At 32.0% G+C, this 18557-nt stretch overlaps 1 pseudogene; it reads right to left on the reverse strand.

Annotated features, from left to right (window-relative positions):
- Nucleotides 1-11152: 11152 nt before the first annotated feature.
- Nucleotides 11153-11653, reverse strand: LOC145637120 (protein LIGHT-DEPENDENT SHORT HYPOCOTYLS 10 pseudogene; annotated as a pseudogene).
- Nucleotides 11654-18557: the final 6904 nt, after the last annotated feature.

Consider the following 18557-nt stretch of genomic DNA (forward strand, 5'->3'; position numbering starts at 1 on the left):
ACACATATGTTCGGGTTCTGATATATGTAATTTTGATTCGATTATTTTGGTTATATATGTAATTTTGGTTCACACTCTATATATAATGAGTGTTGAGGGAATTGAAGATGGCCACATTCTCTTGTCTTTGAGGGTCTCAAAGATATCTTGTTGTTGTAGATGTAGGGCTTGTTCACATTCACTTAATTTCAATTCAGTTCAGCTTTAATCAGTTCAGTTCATTCAGTTCAGCTCCAATCAGTTCAGTCCTAATTTCCCGGCCTTTCTCATAAAATATTCAGTTCAGCTCAGTTCAATTCAGTTCAGTTCAACTTAGTTCAGTAAATGTGAACAGGCTCGTACTCTTTGTCTCTCAATATATATATATATATATATATATATATATATTCCTTTTTCGGAAAATTTGTAATTATTAATCCCAACTTTGGACCATTTATTTTAATTAATCCCAACGATTGATTATTCCTGAATAATCCAAACTTTGGGGGGCATTTTCTTTCATCAGGTCAAATGACCGGTGACCTGATGAAAACGTAACTTTTTTTTAATTTTTACTTTAAATGCCACGTGTCGCAATTTTATTAGTAAAAAAAATTACAAAAATAAAATTAAAAAAAAAAAACCTAACTACCTGACCACCTCCATCCCATCGCAGCCCCACCTCCCTTCCTCCTCAACTCCCATCGTTAAACCACCATCTCCCTTCCGAGTGCCTGCCTCACCCATATCCTGACAACCACAAACAAAAGAGTTCCGACAACCACAAACAAAAGAGCTCCACCCAGATTCCGGCTACCACAAATAATCGAATCGTCGCCACACCTTGTCGAAGTCGGAGCCCGTTTGATGTCCTTGATGAATTGGGCTTCTTTAGCGACGCGTTTGAGAGCCATGAAATACATGATGACGCCGCCGTGGAGCAATTAGGCGTCAGATCCGGATCCCTGGGTCGTTTCCAGCAAGACGACGCGAAGGGGAGATGGTTCGTTTTCCAGCAAGGGGAGATGAGGGGCGTTTGCGGGATGGAGGAAGGGAGTGGGAACGCCGGTCAGCGATTTTGGGGATAGAAGAAGGATGGGGCTGGGTTCCGGCAGACGGGGAAGGGGAGAGGTGTACTGGTGGGAGTTTTTCCGGTGAGGGGAATTGAAGGGGAGAAGGGTGGGTTTTTTTTTTAATTTAATTTTTTTTTTTAAAAAAAATATATTTTGGACCAATCACATGTTGACACGTGTCCAATAACTTGGTATAACAGGTCATAGACTTTTGTTAACCAGTTTGGGTCTGATGAAAAAAAATGCCTTCCAAAGTTGGGATTATTCAGGAATAATCAATAGTTGGGATTAATTAAAGTAAATGGCTCAAAGTTGGGATTAATTATTACAAATTTTCCTTTGTTTTTTTTGTTTTCGGTATTTTTTTTCTTTCTTTGTTCATGATATGGCTTTTGGTTTTTCCTAAGATAGGGAAACCATTAGCTGCTTTTGGTTTTTCCTTAGTGATAAAGAGATCATTAGCAGATGTATACCTTTCCTCATATAAAAAAGCTTGCAAGAATAGTCTGGCATAATTAAGCTAAAGGAGAACGACATATGATTTATGTTATGGTCAGGACAAACCCTATGTATCAGAAATTCCAATCAAGCGACTTTTCATTTCAGAATTCTGGTTAAATTAGTTGTTGCATGTGGATTGTGGATTCTTTTTGAATAAAAGCACTTGAAGTTAATAAAGAAAACAGAGTTATTAGGGGTTTTTGCAACGTTCATGTATGTATTTTTTTAGTCATATATTTTCATAAATGAAGATCATAGTTGAGAATATCTACATCTATATTGTGTTCCATTGGAGATTATAGGTTACTTTCCATTCTAAACTACGCTTAGGCCTAGTTATTGCCCTTATTGGATTTGACATTAAATATTTTTAAAGAAAAACGATTTTTCATGGAACACATATATTGTAGAGAAACCATCAATCAGTCAATAACTATATATTAAAACAGACACCGGGAAAAAAAAAAAAAAAAAAACCCTAGCCTCCTCTCTCCTAAACTTTAGCCTCCATTGTCAATTTTGAAGGGGCTTCCATCGGATTTCATCGGTGGAAAGCCCCAATCTTTATTTTCTTTTAAGTTTTTTGTTTCTTAGGTTACAATAATGTATGTCTCCTTCGAAAGACAAGGTTTTTCGGACTCCTTCGAAAGACAAGGTTTTTTCGATCTCCTTCGAAAGACAAGGTTTTTCGGACTCCTTCGAAAGACAAGGTTTTATTTGCGCTTAATTTGATCTCTGGTTGTGCGGGGCTACTATTGATTATGGCTCAGATTCGGGTTACGGAATCAACACAAGAATTTACTTTCTCACAAAATTGCGAAGCGGCGACGGATCCACTCAAAAAGTTGTATGAGACAACGAACCGAGAATGTGCCGAATTGTTATATTTATGTATTTGGATTTTTAGCCCTTCCCTGATTAATTCTTGTTTGATTTTGTTAAATTCGTTTTCATTATCGTTAATTGTCAATTGTAGATGTCATATGGCTATTATTAATGAAATTTAATGTCCTTTAGGACTTCTTTCAAAAAAAAAAAAAAAAAAAAAAAAACAGACACCGGGAGTGATACGTATCACATCCTCTAGTGTTGTTTTTTTCCCTCCAAAGCTCCCCCTCCCTTTTAACCCTTTTTTTAATTTTTTTTTTTTAAATTTTGATTATATAATAATACCATTTCAAATCTTTATATTGCCTTTATGACAAATATATTCCTTTATTTTACTTCGTGTTCATAATTTTTCGAGAATATACAAGTTTATAACCTTGATAAACAAAAATTGTTTATCAAGGGGTGTATATGTAAGTTATATCTAACTTTTGATTAACTATTATTTTCTCTCTTCCTTCAACCTTTTGGTGTTTTCCTATTTTCTCTCTCCTCCTTCAACCTTTTGTTGTTTTCTCTCTCCTCCTTCAACCTTCGATTTCAATGGTGGAAATCGGAAACCCAAAGTCCCAAACCCAAAAACCACTTCTTCCTCCACGGTACCACCACTTATGACAGTTCAAAATGCCGCTGCGAATGAAAGGCTTTCTCCAAGGGGTTGATATGCCTCTAATTTACACCATTTTCTAGTAGGGTGTCTTCTTATTTCGCCGATGAAGAAGAAGAGGACTACAGGAAGGAGAGAAAACGACGGACGAAGAGGAAGGCTTTTGTGGGTTTGATTGGCGGAAGGCGGATAGACGGTGGTGGTTGTGATGGGTTTCGGATGGTGGTCGATGTGATGGTGGTGGACCAGATGGTGGCTATGGTGGTGCTGCCGGTAGAAGATTTGAGAAAAGGTGGGAGAAAGAAGATAAATAGTAACAAATGGTGAATTAATACCGTTAACTCCAAAAAACTTGTCATAGTGGCCCACAAACAGTATATATATATATATTAATAAGAAAAACACAATTTTCAATGCAATTATTTACGTTTAAACATAATTTGCTTATCAAAGTTATAAAATGGGGCTTGCTCTAATTTTTCTACACACATTACCTAAGTAATTATTCCAAATCCTTTTTAATTGTCTTTTAAATGTAGTGTTATTAAATTTTGTCAAAAAAATAATAATAAATTGATTTATATAATAGATGTTAAAGAAGTTACTTTAAAAAAAACTTAACTTTTTTTCCCAATTCCTCTAGCTAATATTTTATTTCAATGTAAATTTCAATATGACTATATATTCAAATTAATTATAATTTTGTTTCTAAAATTGTACTACTACGTATATATCATTACAAATGAAAGACTTATAGAGTATAGTATAACTGTAAAATAAATGTTGTGTTTGAAAATTAAATCATATGTCTAATTCTAGGGAAAGGTGAAATATCAATCAATTTTAGTCTATTGTTTGATTAATTTTTGAATTTTATTAAAAATGCAGTTATAAATAAGTATTTACTAATTTGGCCTCCAGACCTGATCAAACCAAGCCCCGCTAAATTCTCGGATTTAGGAAGCCTAAAAAATCCATTTTTGTTTAATTTTTTTTTTGCTTGCCTATATTAATATAGATTATGACATTATAATTTCTATATTTGATGTGTATGTTTTATCAAATTTTATTTGTTGGATATTCTTACAAAAATTAGACTTACCGTGCATGGCCCGGGCCTTAAGCTAGTAGTGGCAAATTACTAGTTTTCCTTTGTTTATTTCCTTACAAATAATATATGATAAATTGAAAATGAATGGAAAGGTGAAGATGGATGAGAAGAAAGTAATACGAGTCAAGGAGGAAAAAAATGGGGCTTTCTATTCTTTTGTTAAGGAAGATTAATTTTTTCCACCATTGAGAAAATTATTTTTTAACTCTTTAGAAACCAAAGAAAGAAAAACAATGGAATATATGAAAAAATCATTTTCCGTTGAAACAATATTTACATCATATGATTCATATCAAACACCCTACACCCTAGTTTATTCTCATTACCGCAATTTGTTACTACTTCCTCTGTTCTTTTTTTACTTGACCTGTTTATTTTATTACGCTTGTCAATGCAAAATTTTAGTGATCAATAACTTTAATTCTTCATAAGAAAAAATTATAAAAGTTGTATATTACGATAGTACTTATTGAGACAAATTAAAAAAATATATCATATGAATATATTTTTCCTTACATAACATTCACAAAAGACGGTCAAAAGAGAGGTGGTGAATAGTGTAAAACGGGTCAAGTAAAAAAGAATGGAGGAAGTAGGTACCAAGCAAGCAGTTAGGGGTATGCAAGTATGGTAGACCTGAAAAAAGACAAATTGTGTCATATAGTTTATGTAAAAGTGTGTATGAAATGAGCATTAGGGTATACTACCTCCATTTTGTAATAATTGCGATATTTTGTTACTTTGACTATATACCAATATATTAAAGACTTGATCGGGCCTCAATACGCTCCGGACTATAGATTTGGTGCAGCCAACACCTTGGACTTTAACTAGTTGCTAGAACACCATCAACTATGTATTGATTGTGGTGTAATGTGTGCCATCAATTACCCTTTATTATCGAAATGACACACGTTGCACCCAAATCAATAATTCTATTACTTAAAGTTCGGGGTGTTGGGCATAAGGCCAAGTTTGCTTTAGATAAAAAAAAAAACATATGTTATCAAGTCAATTTTTTAAATTAGTCTTTATGTACATTTTTATTATATAAACCTTTCATACTGATTAAAAATATTAATGGTCAAAATTGTGCATTGACATGTATGTTAGTCAAAGTGTTGCCATTATTATTAAACGGAAGGAGGTAGATGAGTTAGATTGTATGTCTTATTTGAGGCTTAAGGAGAACATATTTCCTTATACAGAAACTTTGTTATTACATACTTCCTTCGTTTCTTTTTAGCTGACACGTTTCTTTAGTCACGTTTGTCAATGCACAAATTCAATCATTTATATCTTTAATTATTGATAAGCAAAAGTTATAAAAAGTTGATATTTTGAAAGAATACATTGTAACGAATCTAACAAGATATCACTTGACATATTTTTCTTCACATATAAATCACAAAACATGGTCAAAGGGAGGTGTGTGAATAGTGCTAAAGTCAAAACGTGTCAACTAATAAAAAACGGAGGTAGTATCTCTTATACAGTTCAAACATGTCTTGTGGTGAGAAAAACCGGCGTATGAAAGTTTATTAATGTTATTATTATAGAATGATAAATTTGTTAGAAAGGTACTTATATATTCATTTTTTTGTGAAGAAGGACCTTATATGTTCAAAGTGGTAAAAAAAAGCCTTATACGTCACTTTTGTTGTGAGGAGGGACCTTGACATCGGAATATGGCCATTGATTTTACTTTTCCGGTATTGACCATCACTCACATGGCACGTGATGTTTTAATTTTTTTTTATCCAAATTGTCACCAGATTAAGTTTTTTTTTTTTATTTAATTGTCGCTAGGGATCTTTTTTTATTTACTAATCTGGTCAATTAGAGTAAAAAAAAAAATAAATCAATCTGAGCTTTGATTGTAAACAGTTCACAAATTGTATAGTTTGGTCCATGTCCACCCTTATATTAGAGGACATCGTACCATACATTTGGGCTATTAAGTTCCTCCCTTAACCCTTCAAATTAAGGCAATGTAAACATAACCACTTATAATGTAGGTTTTCATGTTATGTAATTCCATAATTGTTATATAGACCCAATCTAGGTATTTTTTAACGTGTGTACACTGCATTTAGCATTTACGTGCATGTGTATATTATAGATTTTTATATGATAAAATTTTGAATTGACATGTATAGAACAGTACAATACCGTTTCAACCTACTTACTAAATTAATTACATGATTTATAAAATTAAAAAAAAAATTAATCCAAAGTTTTGATGATCCATCTTGAAATAATTTAGAGTTAGGCTCCGTTCTCTTCACCTTATTTTGGTTGAACTGAAATTATTTTTATTGAAACAAAATTATATTTGCCTAATTTAAATTATTTTACTGAACTTAAAATAATTTTACTGAAATGAAATTATTTTTGCTAAACTTAAATTATTTTTACTGATTTTCTATTATAATTCTTCTGTAAGAAAACTGGATTTTACTGAACTGGACTTATTTTTACTGAACTGAAATTAATTTTACTGAACTGAACTTATTTTTACTGAACTGAAATTATTTTTACTGAACTGAAATTATTTTTACTTAATAAGGTGAAGAGAACAGGGCCTTAGTTTTGTACTCCATTATTTCTTAAGATATAATAGATTAAACAAAAACAAAACACAAGCAGAACTAGTGAAAAATCCGGATTGTTCTTCAAAAGTGGAATTAATTCAAAACTGAGTAAAACATGAGATTAGCTTTGTGCTTTGTGTTTATCCCTTTATTAGCTTTCTTAATTTTATTTGTTTCAGCATTATTTCAGGTTGCTAATAAAATTTTGTCTAATATACCTCCATCAGTTTTTAATCATCTTCATCATTCTCTAATTTATGGTAACATATTAAAAAAATTCCGGCCTAATTGAGAAAATTAAAAGCTCAGTTAAACTCAACTCGAGCTCGAATATAAATCTTTATGTCAAGCCTAAGTCAAACAGGTTAATATCATGTCAATTCATTCATATTATCAATTTATCAGAATATCAGTATCCTTAGCTAAGCTATATATAGGCCATCCTCTTCCCCTTGCTTCTAAATCTTTGACATTCAGGCCGTAGCAAAAGAATAGAAGGAAACTTAACAAATGAATCATCATTGATGACAAATTTTCCATAATCAATAATAAAAATGAACCATTATTGATGACAAATTTCTGGCCTAAATAATTTATTAAACCAAACCATTAATATTTGTTAATAACATTATGTGTTTTTTTTTTTAATTTTTTTTTTTGGCCTTTAGTTGTTGTTTCTTACATAGCAGCTTAGCCAGAGTACTCAGATCATACAACTCACCAATGCAAGCTAAGTCATCAGATAATCTCATACTAAGTAGATACTTTTACAACCCAAGGAGCCAATTCATGCAACCCTATCTTGAGTGTCAAGACAAATAAGTAAAATAAGAGGAACTTTTTTTTTTTCCATTATACTGATGAAATTTATAAACTCATGTTTTGTTATGATTAAAGGTGAAGCTGTTTATTCAAGCTAATTAATTAAATCAAGTTAATTTTCCTCAAAAAAAAATTAATTAATTAATTAATAAATCAAGTTAATCAAAAATTGGGAAAAATAATTTATGGATACACTTCCCTTTACACTCAAAAAAGGAACAATGTGCCTACATAATTTGTATTACAAAAATCAAGTATATATGAGTAAAATTACCATCAATGGGGTAATTAATCACAAAGGTGCATGGGGAATTCCCGGCCCATTTAAATTAAAAACTACTTCCTCCAATTTATTTAAATGCATCATTTTCTATAGATAAATGGAAGTTTCAATTTATATGCATTACTATGTCATATATATATATATATATATATATATATATATATATATATATATATATATATATATATATATATATATATATATATATAGGGGAAGACTCTCGTGAGAAATTTTCTTATGTGAGAATTTTTCTTATGTGAGAACACTCTTTATGTTCTAAATTTTTACTCGCATGTTCTAAATTTTAAATCTGATGTTCTAAACTTTTCCTTAGGTATTCTAAATTAAATCAAATGTTCTAATTTAGTACTCACATGTTCTAAACCATAAATTAGTTAAGTTCGATGTCATAAATTTTAAATAACTTGTTCCAAAATTTTAACTTGTATGTTCTAAATTTTAAAACGTGTGTTTTAAGATTTTTAATTATATGTTCCAGATTTTAAATTGTATGTTCTATTTTTTTACTCGTATGTTCTAAATTATTTACTCACACTTTCTATATTCTATACCAGTTTGTTCTAAATTTTTATTCACATGTTCATAATCTTAAGTCATATGTCTAAATTTTACTCATATGTTTAAAATTTCATAAAGCAAATTTTATAAATTTTTAATCACTTGTTCTAATTCTTAAATCAGATGTTCTAAACATATTACTCACACAAATGTTCTAAATAATTACTCATATGTTCAAAATTTTAATTTGAGTCACATGTTCTAAATTTTAATTCACATGTTCTAAATTTTTATTCACATGTTCTAAATTTTAAATCAGTTCTCATATAAGTATGAATTCTCACATATAGACCTATTCTCACCGGATCCCTCCCCTATATATATATATATATATATATATATATATATATATGTGCATCACTTACCAATTGGTTGTTGGTGTAGTGGTGATTGGGTCTACACTTGGTAGGGAGGACTCGTGTTCGATCCCCCGCAACAACAATCGGGAGGGGACTGGAACCTAACCACCCAGAACTGATCCCCGAATCCGGATTAGCCCAAAGGGTGAACCGGGTAGAACACCAAAAAAAAAAATTATATATATATGCATCACTTGCCTTTCTAACTAATAAATTCTCTATATCTATATCATATTATATTACATGGACCCTCTTTATTTTTTTGTTTTGCTACATTTATCTCTACTCCAAAAATTGCCTAGGACTCCGTAATATCAAAAGCGATGCAACTAAAAAAAACTAAGGAGTTATAATATATTGTTATATGAATTATTTTACATTTCATGACACCCAATGCATCATAGTGCTTATCATTAATGAGTTTTATTATGGTTCTTCTATAACAGATAAAGTTAAGCAAGATTCATCATCAAGAAGGATGAAGGTCCAAATAAAAGGAAAAATTAATAATTTTGAAATATTTAGTAAGATAATCGGTAATGAAATGAACTAATGATGCATTGAAGTATAATGGGATGCAAAGAGCTGAGGAATAGTCATTTAGAACTATAATGGGATGCAAAGAGAGTGGAAATTTTGTAAGATTTGCTACTTTATGAAAATGTTGTTGTATTTATTCTAATAGTTTATGCACCACCTATTCAACTAGATCTATTTTTAATGGAATTCTTTTTAGACTTAACATGCTTAAATATGATATAAAGCATTAACTCTATTGGTAGGGATTGACTTATATTGTACTGCAGGGGTTTATTGTATCATAGATATTGTGTGCATGCATTACAAAATGTTTTGGTTATGTATTATGAAATATAAATCAGCTTATGAATAGGAGTGTAATAAGTAGAGAATAATATCTTATATATGTGTATGTAACTTAACAAGTTATTGACAATATGATATTGTTGCTATAAGTTCATGAATTTACATAAATATGTATGTATATGCTAAAAAAGTGTTGGGTTTGCCCCCTCTTCATTCATTTTTCATTGTAAGAAACTTCATCGTAGCATATAATCATACAGGATTAGTCTGATGATAGCAAGACTACTCATCACTTTTGAAGTCGCTAAGGGTTCGATCCTTACCAGCAATAAATGGTTTAATTAAGATCGAGTAGGCCGGTAGGGAGAAGTCAAGTAAAGTGTGATATTAGTGTGGGCCATGAAAGAGGACAACCCAAAGATTTTGTATATAATATCCGTGATTTTGTTACATTGATTTTAATTACTTGAATGAAATTTGTTCCTTTTAATTTTATTAGACAACTGAATCAAATTTAGGCTTCTTTACCATTTTATGTTTTGTACGATGTGTCTTAATATGTCTCAAATTAAGGTAAGCAACTTGCGACAAACTCACACAAATATACCTGACCACCATTGCTATGATAAAACACAGAAAATATAAAGGGGAATCTTTTAAACTTTTTGTCTCAATTAACAAGATTAATTAACAACACTAGAGTAGTAGAACCCATTTCCTACAGTATTAGACTTTCACTTTCAATTTGAAGCTATATATTAGTAAATATTAATCTCTCATTTACAAAAAATGTGATGCTAGATCAATACACTTATAGTTAATTTCGGGGATCAACCATACGTATAATTGCAAAATTTCGATACTAAACATTATATATGTTGAACGATAAGACAAGAAAAAAAATGACATCGATTGAAATAAGCAACAAAATTGTGCAAAACAAGTTTCCTAATTTAGTAAAGATCATCTAAATGAAAAGATCACCTAAATTTGTACTACACAAGTACATACGTATATAACAATACTATGTAATCACATGCATAACATAACATAAGATCTTAATAACAGTATTTTTCGCATGATAAGAGAGAGAATTGCTTATCTAACTAGAAATTCCTCTCTTAACAGTGAACAAGCACTACTTAATTATTTGGATTTATACACCTATAAAATATATAATTCATTACATAATTATGTATAATAATAACTATAACGTTAGCCTAATGTTCAAGAAATTTAATTAAATTAGGGTTTTACTCTGTTCAATTAATCCATATGACTTTTATTTCTTTTTCATTTTTTATTTTATTTTATTGAGTAATAAGTTCAATTTTAATGAATAGTAAATCTTGATCATGTCATTTATCTTGTTTGGAAAAGGGATTATTAATAGATTAAATAATTAAATTCAATTAATTCAACAGCTAAGAAATAAATAAAAGAACAATAAAAAAAAGGTTAAATATGTATTATGTCAATTTAAGATATATACAAAGTTATAATTTATAGATAAGATAAAGATGTTTATACCTTAAAACCGACGATTTGAAGAAGATCCATCACTTGTTTTTAAAACCTTTCTCTTCTTCTTTTTCTTCTTGTAAGGAATTCCTCTAGCTTTAGCTTGACAATCCTTGACCTCCCTTAGGTAAACCCGAATAGTCCCGTTTCCGAACGGATTCGACTCGGGTGACCCACCGTGCTCCTCGTAAGCAGCTCGTAGCCGTCCGATCAAGGCATCGAGGCTACCCCAAGCCTGCCGGAGCGGGCAGCTACAAGGAGCAGGAGGGTCAGGCTGCCCATAAAAAGTACACCCATGTAAGTGAACCTTAGTTTTTCCAAACTGATCAAGGTACCTAAGAAAATCCAGCACGTGATGGCACGTGCACTGAGTTACCGCCACGGGCGGTCTCATGTTATTAAGGTACTGCCCAAAAGTGTTCCAGTCCCTACGTTTCTGGGACTCGTAACGACTAAGCACTGGGGCGGCTGGTGGAGCACCAACCGCCCTGGCTTGGTTATCGGAACACATCATTGACACTAGTGGTGAGGGTTCGGATGTGAATTTTGTGATGGTCTCCATGGAGTCCATGAACATATATTATGTAGTACCTTTTAAAGAAAAAAAAATATAGGGATTCTTTAAATTTTATTTTATTTTTAGTACTATTTGTTTTGAAAAAAAAAGGAAAGAAGTGAGGAGACAAAATTTGGTGAATGAGGGTAATGAAGTGGGGGAAGAAGATGATGGAGGTCACATCTTAAGATTTGAGAGAGGGAGGATCAGACAATATTTGAATGGACCCCATTTTTGAATAAGAGGGCTACTTTTTTTGGTTCGTTGCTTTCTTTTCCTCTCCTCCTTTGTCTCTCATTTCATTTTTGTATTTGGTTTTTATGCCTTTTTTGTAATATCATTGTTGCTATACCTATAGCTAGATAGGAAGTTTATAGATGTATGAGGAGGATCAAATTTGTGTCCTTTTTGAGCCAATTAGGTGATTAGTTTTCGGTGGTAAAGGTAATTAATTAGGCGAATATTATTTACATATATAATAGGTCTTGTATCAAACGATATGAATATCAAACCGAATATTAGTTATTTAAGCAAAGTATGTAAATATTTACTAGGTATCTTATGCAAGAATTACCCATTGTAAAAGACGATTCATAATAAATTACCATTGCTATTGTACATAAAAAATTCCAATTAGTGATTCTTTTTGGCGTTTTAATTGTACAAAAACTTAGATTGGCCAAGGAGTCGTTCTAGGTTTTGGACATACAATTTACTACGTATTATAAAACATAAGAGCTAAAAACAAGTCTTTATATAATCATAACCATTATGTTCCTTAAAACACATGAGTCTCATTACTCTCATGCACCATAATAGCTAGTAGTTGCTTAATAGAAAAAGGATTAAATAAAGGCCGAAAAATTAAGGACTATATATAAAATTAAAAAAATAATCTAACGATCAATGTATTTTTTTATGATTAATATAAGTCTTTTTTTTTTTTTTTTTTTTTTTTTTTAAATGTGACACTATTGTAAATTCAAACTTATATTTAAAGAAAGAAATAATTCTAGCAATAATTAATACTTTATATACATATTATCAAAGTTACCCAACTAAAAAAACTACTAAGGGCATGTTTTGTTTACCTTAATTTCACTTATATAAAGGGTCTGTTCACATTTACTTAATTTGAGTTCAATTCAGTTCAGCTTTAATTAGTTCAGCTCCTAATTTTCCTCTCTCATAAAATATTCATTTTAGCTCAGTTCAGTTCAGTTCAAATCAGTTCAGTTCAGTTCAGTTCAAATCAGTTCAGTTGAATTCAGTTCAGCTCAGTTCAGAAAATGTGAACATGCCCAAAATCTAATAAGTTCATATTAATTCAAGAAATATAAGTTTTGATAAGGTCGGATAACCAAGTTCAAATTACAACTAATTAATAAGGCTTAATAAGATAAGTGAAAATCAGTTGAATAGATAAAGTGATCCATATCATAATATACTAAATTGAAGAAATGAGTTTAGTATTCCTCTCATGAGAAGTGAAGAGAGTTTTCTAATGTTTTTTCCTTTTTCTTACCTTTAAATAAAAGAAGAAGAAAAGTTTAATTTGTCATATTCTGTCTTTTTTTAGACGGATAAATTGCATACTAGTACAGACTTCAAATTAAATTTCCAATATTATTAGAGGTATGAAATATAATCAATACCTTATCTTTATGCATAGTATGTTTAAGAGTTACCCATAGATAAATAATTCAACCCACCACAATTCACAAGTTTCCCAACCCAAAGTCGCCTGAAAGAAAATTCACGCCATCATACAATCATACATCGTGGGAAAAAGTTTGGAAATTTTAAGGATGGTGGACCGTGGACTGTTTGGGCCAATTATTTATTGTATAGCCAATTAGATACACGAATCCAATGGAAATATTTCATCCAATCCCAAAGTTTGAGGACAAAATTTTTCACAGTGCTATAATTATTGCATTATATCATTCCTATGATTCCTAATACAACCCTACAAACTACCTATTGCGCTTAGAGGTGGGCATAGGCCGTACTGGCCCGCGGGCGGCACGAGTAGGGCACGGTGGTGGCATGGCCTGACACGGTGACTAAGGAGTAGGCCGTGCCATGAACACAATTTTAAAAAATTGGCACGGGCACGGTCAGGCCCGTATTTGGACCAGGGCGGCCGAGGCAACTGCCCAGGGCCCCAAATTCGGAAGCCCAAATTATGTGAAAAAAAAAAAGTAAAAGCAAAAGAAGAAAATGCGCAGGCATTGAGTCGAATGTATGGAAATTTTGTCTTCATTCTTGGAATGTTGAATATTCCAATTTCCAAAACCATAATCAATTACTCCCTCCGTCCCTGAAAGAACAACCCATTTGAGTTGATTTCGCGGGTATTAAGAAAGTTAAATAAATGGAAATAAAAGTATATTGAAAAGATAAATTTACATGGGGTTTGTAAAAAAATAGAGAAAGAAAGTAATAAAAATACATAGGGAAACAAAATTTTATATGGGGAAGCTAATTTTAAACAAATTTATTGCAAATTGGTGGGGATTTAAATGCAAATGGGTCATTCTTTTTGGGACTAAAATTAGACCAAATGGGTCGTTCTTTCGGAGACGGAGGTAGTACAACTTACAATCTTCCACTAATTAATATCTTCTCTTTAATATCCTTCCCAATTTATTCTCCAAATCAATTCCCAAACTAACAATATAAATTCCATATTTTCCCCTAGTCAGTAGTCACCCATAAACGTTTAAATCTTAATTGGAATAAAATTGTTCTTCACATTTTGTATTTCTCATCACTTTCCTATCATTTATGTAATTTGTCACTAGAAATTTGGATTTCTAGTTCACGACTTTTGATTTGATGCTCATAAATGAGCTCTAGACAATCATGAAATTGGCGACCAATAATCATATATATATTTGGGTAATTTTTCTAATTTCTTATTTAATTTGTTCCTAATTTTTGTTATTCAATTGGATAGATTTAATTTCCATACTTATTTGTGTGTTAATTTTCAATATTTTTAATTTCAATTTAGGTGTTAATGTTCAAATATTTATTATTTTATGAAGATTATACGAATTGAACAAATTCAACTTGTTGATTTCGTTATTTAATGTGTTTTTTTCATATTATTCAACTGTTATTTTAATTTTTACAAATCTATATACTCGTAATATTTGCCCAATAATAATAAATTAATAAATATTGAGGATTTTATAGATTGAACTGATTATATTATATTCTGTTTTCTTTTGTTTTTCGTGAATAATCAATTTACTTATAGTAGACACCCATTTGTGTCTCCCCAAAACCAAACCCAGTGATGAATACCTTTCATGTCATTTGATTATCGAATGAAGCAAAAGTGTGAAAAGTCTAGTGATGAGGATGTTTTTATTAAAATATCTCTTCTTTCTATTTTGAAAATATTCCTTTTTTTACCTTATTTATGAAAAACGTGCATTCCAATTTAGTTTGGTCCATGATAAGGGTCCAATAATAGTGTAGTTGGATGGGGCTTGAAAAGACCTTTCCAACGATATATTATAAGCCCAATTCCGATGAATAATGAGGAAGTTATGGCCAAAATACTAAACTGGGCCCGGTTCGGTTTTTATATGCGGCCCAATGATCTAGAGGAGGGCCTATTATTAATTGTCATTCCTAAAGCTATTAGGATTTATTATAGTCTTCTAGAATACTCTAGAAGGTTCTTTTAAACTCTGATGAAGTTAGGATTGATAATTATGTTTCAAAGAGTTTGAAATTGAATAAAACTACTCTTTTTTAGAATCGTTGTTTTGTAAGAAGTGAAATATATTCAGATTTTATTTTCGTGCATCATAATCTTTATCCAAATTTTATATGGTTGGATAGATCTTGAAATTATCTTTCCAATGATATATTATAATATTAAATCCGAGCTATAACGAAAAAGATATGATTGAGATATGAAACTCTATCCAAAACTGACACCCTTCCACTATTTCGGCCATATCTTTTTATCTACAAAAGATTTTAATCTGATTTTATTTGGTTTGGAAAGTAGATTTCACGAGCTTTCCAACGACATATTATATTATTTAGACTTTTAGATCAAAAGATATGATAAAAAAAAATCCGCAAAAAAAACTGTTTTGCAGCGCCGGACGCCAAGCCTTGCGTCTGGCGCCAGATCTGGCGTCTGGCGCTAGACTCCGGCGTTTGGCGTCACGCGCGTGTTTGACGTTGCGATCGTGTTTTATTCTTTTCGAAACTCTGATTCGTTTTTTATCACATCCGGTAGATTTTCTCTATAAATAGCCTCCTAAAATTCTGTTTTCAATCATCAATTCTTTAATTCTTCTCACCAATTTTCATCAATTCTCGTCAACTCTCATCAAGAATTTCGTAATTCTCTCTCCCTCTTTCTAGCCTAGCCTTTTACAAACACAATTCCTCATACATTAGATCTAGAAACACCTAGCCAAGTTCGAAGTTGCCTTCACCCTAGACGTGAAAGGTTTTAATATCTTAGGGTTTGGTCCCAAATCTCTCTTTCAATTATTTAATTTAATTGTTTGATTTTATATTTTCCTTGAAGCTACTAACGTGTGTATTTTGTTATTAGAAAGAGATACGAGGCATCCAAGTAAGTGCTTTAATTGTTTTCATTGTTATAATGATATAGAAATCATGTTTAGATTGTTATTTTGATTCCTAGTATCATGTTTAGGGTGACAACAATAAGTTCCTTATATCAATTATTATTTCTATGATGCTTCCTATTTTCTTTCATAATATCATGTTAGTATCATATTAGGGTTAAAGCTTTGATCTTTGATGTTTAGTGACATGCTAGGGTTTGTTATTAATCTTGTTAGTATCATGTCTAGGATCTGACAAGGGAATAAACGCGTCGTCAATTGTCTATCCCTAGATCAAATACAATTTATACAACCTAAACAAACCTAATACGAGTATAAGGCAAACATAGGGGTCGAGCCACAGAGAACGGATAAACACCACCAAATGTTATCGACAATTAAGCTAGTCCGGAATAAGAGATAAATAAACTAAAGTCTAAAGATGCTAAAACAAGAAATAATACATTAAGGGAAGTGGTTTAGGTATAGCATTCACTTGAACATAAACAAAGACATAGAAATTGAATTAATTATGAACTAAACATGCTCGAATATCGAAGTAAAGGATCCAATCTAGCCGCCTTCCGGGGTCAATTGGCTTCTCCTAACATAGCCTCTATGTTTCCACATTAGAACCATATACTAGGAGGTACTATTAAATAACAATCGATAGTAATGAACCTTAACTAAGTCAACTTCCGTTCCTTGTTAGCAAATATTCACCTTTAATCAACCAACAATGTGCACTTGCAAGAAGATTAAAGAATATCAAGCATATAAAGACTTAAATCACAAATAAATTAATCCTAAAACCTAGGACATGCTCAAGATCCAACTACACCACAACCATCCCCTTAATGGGGAAATTACTCACTAATCATGATAATAACAAGATTAATTAACAAATAATCAAGAATAAACATGATTAACAAGCAATACCAACAACCAAAATAATAATCAAAATAAAGCAAATAAAAATAGAGGAGAGAGAGTTAGAGATTCTCATTGATTGAATGTGAAAATCTACAAGCAAAATGATCAATCTTCCTCTTCAATATCCAAGTTCAACAATGGTGAAACCATTACTTTCTCTCTCTAAACTATCCTAATCCTACCCTAAACCTAGAGAGAGAAGCTCTCCTAAAACTAATTAGAGAGTGGAATATTTGGTAATAGTTTTTCCTCCCCTTCTAATTACCCCAAAAATGGATATATCTACTAAGCTAAGAATACTAAGTAAAAGAAAAGAAAAGAAAGTAAAAAGGAAAAATAAAATAAGAAAACTAAATATAAAAATAAAAGAAAGAAATAAGAAAAAGGGAAAAGAAAACAAAGAAATAAAAATAAAAGAAAAAGAAAATAAAAACAAAAACTAATTCCCACAAAACAACCAGACGTTCTTCTTCGAAATTGGCTGCTTAAAAATGGTGGAATAATCCCCTACTTCACACCCATCAAAATCCATCATCAAGCTTCATCAAAGAATCACCACCGTTCATCCTCAACGGCTATAATCGATCATCAAATCAAGGCCATTCGATCTTCATTAAAAACCATGTGTGAAGCTCGTGGAGTGGTTCGATCAAACCTCGGGTAGGTTCGACCGAACTACGGGTTGGTTGGGTATGTTTGACCACACCTATTCAATTTAGACAACTTCAAAAGTTTCTGACTGTTTTTGCATTTCGATCGAACTCCTCAATGGTTTGCCCGAACCATGATAATTCGTAATTGCTCTGATTTTTGCCGTTGCTTATGCGAAGTGGGGTTGCAATTGGTGGCTGATTTGTTGCTGTAAATTGGTGATGCGGCTGTTGACGGTTGGTGATTGAGAATTGTGGTGCGGCTGGTGGTGGATACGGAGGTGAGGTGGTGGAGAGATAATTAATGGCAGTAGGGGCTGCTCCTGAATTCTGATTGGTGGTGTTGGTGTTGGTTGATGCGGTTAATTGGTGGGCTGATTTGGTTGGTGGTTGCGTGGATGGTGAGAGTGGTGATGTGAGGGAGCAGCGGTGTGGTTGGGTTGTTGTTGCGGCTGCTGTGGTTGATTGTGGTGGAGATGGAGCAGGGGAACTTAGTTGTTGATGGTGGAGGTTGGAGCAGCAAAGGTGAAGAAAGGTGCGGTTGTGGTGGCTGTTCGCAGGTGCGTGGCTGTGTGGTGGAAGGAGGCAGCAGTGGCTTGATGTTGGGTGGCAATTGAAAAACCTTGACTTGGACCTTGAACTCGAGCCTACACACAAACAAACCCG

This window comes from Chenopodium album, chromosome 6 (genome assembly GCF_948465745.1).
Source record: "Chenopodium album chromosome 6, dcCheAlbu1.1, whole genome shotgun sequence".
NCBI classification, from domain to species: domain Eukaryota; kingdom Viridiplantae; phylum Streptophyta; class Magnoliopsida; order Caryophyllales; family Amaranthaceae; genus Chenopodium; species Chenopodium album.